Source organism: Miscanthus floridulus, chromosome 6 (genome assembly GCF_019320115.1).
Source record: "Miscanthus floridulus cultivar M001 chromosome 6, ASM1932011v1, whole genome shotgun sequence".
NCBI classification, from domain to species: Eukaryota; Viridiplantae; Streptophyta; class Magnoliopsida; order Poales; family Poaceae; genus Miscanthus; species Miscanthus floridulus.
This window is the reverse complement of record NC_089585.1, coordinates 76,677,211-76,680,351: the sequence shown is the minus strand read 5'-3', so window position 1 is coordinate 76,680,351 and position 3,141 is coordinate 76,677,211. Positions and strand designations below refer to the sequence as shown.

General features: G+C 45.4%; 1 non-coding gene across 1 annotated transcript; it reads right to left on the bottom strand.

Annotated features, from left to right (window-relative positions):
* Window positions 1-2,432: 2,432 nt before the first annotated feature.
* Window positions 2,433-2,541, bottom strand: LOC136461983 (small nucleolar RNA R71). Its single transcript, XR_010760516.1, has one exon. It is a non-coding gene; the product is annotated as a small nucleolar RNA R71 (small nucleolar RNA).
* Window positions 2,542-3,141: the final 600 nt, after the last annotated feature.

The window sequence follows — 3,141 nt, the reverse complement described above, 5'->3', positions numbered from 1 at the left end:
GAGGACTCGCCGGTGACCTCGCCGTCGGCAGAAGCCCCGTTGGGGAAGAGAGGGGAATTTTTCCTTGCCGAGCACATGTCCGAGCACATGGTACACGTGAACCGAACCCTGGAAAGTAGTAAATGGACCAAAATTCATCTAGAATCGAGTCCTACGCAATGAACCCATGTTTGAGTGCATTTGGCCCTTTTTGAATTTTCATTGCTTCTTTGTGCTATTCTATAGACGTCGCTAACGCGGCTATAATTCGATCGTATGTAGACTTGGAGGAGAATCAGATGGACGAGGACCGAGAGTACCATGAGGAGCACGGAGACGACTTCACTAAAGGTGCCACATCCCACCCAATCTCGTAGCACCTATTATGCATGGCTAACCTAGAGCTGCTATTGCTTTACTTTACTATCATAATCACACTATAATAGGACCTGCATGGTAGTATGCTTACTTTGATGACCTTTACCTTGACGCAACCTTACCCCTGCTCACCCTGCTGTTAAGCTAGACACACTGCTTGCTGATATATTTCAGTTGCTTATTACTTCTACTACGCTTATACTACATTGATGCGTGGTGGAAACTGGTGTTACCTAGACTATGGGAAGAGTGCTGCATGTGTGACTTGGGTGCATGGAGGGTAAGGGTTGTGTCAACCGAGCTGGAATAACGACGAGCCTGGGGCGAGTCTTGCCTTATGGTGCTACCTGGGCACTTTTATATGGATACCTGTGGTGGGTAAAAATAGGTAATTGGAGGTGGCCTTGGGTGTGAACCTCGGGGAGGTGGAGCCCAGGGTGGAGGTGCTGTGGTGGCACGGTAATTGGAAACCCTGATGGAGACATTCTGTCTTGGTCATCCCTAAGGACTTACTAGTACTCAGATTCACTAGGAAATCCTTTACATCCCACTCGCCCTATATGGTGCGGGACGATCGGACTACTTGGTAGAGCGATGCCACTACTGCTAGGCTGAATGTGTGCAAGGAGGTATGGGGTGCACAGGTTTTCCCCCCACACCCTACCGAGACTTTAGGAGGCCTTGTGGACTCGGCTCCTGACATCCAGAGGGCCCCGAGTCTGTCTACGACTCACAGTATCAGCCATCCTAGACTAGAGTTGGGATGTTCTAGGGTTGAGAGGTAGGGTGGCATCGTTCTAGGCTAGCAAGCGACCGGAATCTGCCTAGACGGGGCACCGTCGAGGATGGCTATCTTGTGGGTATGAAAAAGCTCTGCCGAGTGTTTGGTTGATCGATCGATACATATGCCGACTTGTCGGTTATGGACCTTTCCTGGGTTTCGCTTAAACTAGATAGAGAGATGAGTCATTCTTTTCTCCCCCTGGAGGTGAGTGTCTGGTCGTAGCCAGGGGCTACGGGCCTTGAGATAGTGCCGAGAGGGAGTTGGCCTATCGACTGAGTGATGGTATGGTATGGTGATGATGGAGATGGTGGTATGTCGATCCCAGGATCGAAACCTGGCTCTGGAATGGGATTGGGGTGGAATGTGTGTGGGAATGGTGTTAAAAACTTGACTACACTGTTATATACTTGATATACTAAGAATACATAGGAAACCCCAGCCTTATAGGTTCCTTTTGACTATATCCAACTTGCATCCAATTTCCACAAAGCAATGCTCATAGGGTTGGGAGTGGCCAGTACAAATCGTACTGATAAATTTTGGCATACAGGTTCTACTGAGGAGTATAGCTCTGGGGAGTGTGACAATTGAGGGATTCATGCCTACGCTCGAGTTTGGCGATCCTATCTCCAAGCTGTTCTATATGAATGCTACTTTTGATTCCGCCAATGCGGCGATGTAATAATTTATATAATTCCGCACTATTTGTACTCTGATATTATCGTTGTTTGGATGTGATATTCGACTAGAATTTGGGTAATATGATCTACCACGGTCTTATTACACTTCAACTCTGTGGATTTCCCATCGTGGAAATCGAGGTTGTTTCAATTAATCAAGAAAACCAGAGCTAAGCTCAAGAAAGTCTCAGCTTTAAAGTCTGAAGACAACCATATAAGGCAAAGCTTAACACCAGAATTTGAAGCCATGGCTAACATGACTCTCCATGAATTCTCTGCTCCAACTACGGCTAACAACTGTACAGGACCGACAGTCAATGTCGGAGATAATGGATTCAAGCTTAAGCCAGCTCTCATCAACATGGTGCAAGCCAATCAGTTTTGTGGAAAGTCACATGAAGATGCGAGTGCACATCTCCAATACTTCTTGGAGATCTGCAGCACCTTTACCATCAAAGGAGTAACCCAGGATGCCATATTACTTTGCCTTTTCCCATTCTCAATTTTGGGAAAGGCAAAGCAATGGTTCTACGCCAATAAATATAGAAATACTACATGGGATAACAGCTCCATTGCCTTTCTAGCAAAATTCTTTCCCACAGGCAAGACCAATGCTCTGCGTGGGAGAATTTCAAGTTTTCAGCAACAACATGATGAATCTATCCCTAAGGCATGGGAACGCTTCCAAGATTACATTGCGGAGTGTCCTCATCATGGGATGAAGAATCAACTACTCATGTAGACTTTCTATCATGGGCCGACTAATAGTTCCCATGAGACAATGGATGCTACTGCTGGAGGTGCATTCCTATCACTCACTATACTAGATGCAATAGCTCTTGTGGAGAAGATGACCTCCAATCAAGGTTGGAATGAAGAATGTACTCAAACCTACAAAAGGGGTGGAGGTATACATCAAGGAAGTAGACATGCTGTCTGCCAAGATGGACCTACTGATGAAGAAGCTTGAAGATCAAGCCAATGAGAAGCAAGAAGTCATGCACATTCATGATTCCCGCATGATATGTGAAGTGTGTGGAAGCACTGGGCATTCAGGGAATAGCTATCCTAAGACCCATGAGGATGTGAACTTTGTCAACAACAATTACTCTCATCCTCAGTAGAATCAAGGATGGAACCATCAACAAAGGCCGAACTACCAAGGTAACTATCAAGGTAATAATTTTAATAATTTCAATCAACCATCCTTGAGAGAATTAATTGCTGGCCAATCTAGACTTATGGAAGGATTATCTAAGAAGGTAGCTACCAATGATAAAATTCTAGAAAACATAAATAATAGAATGGATAGCTTTGCTT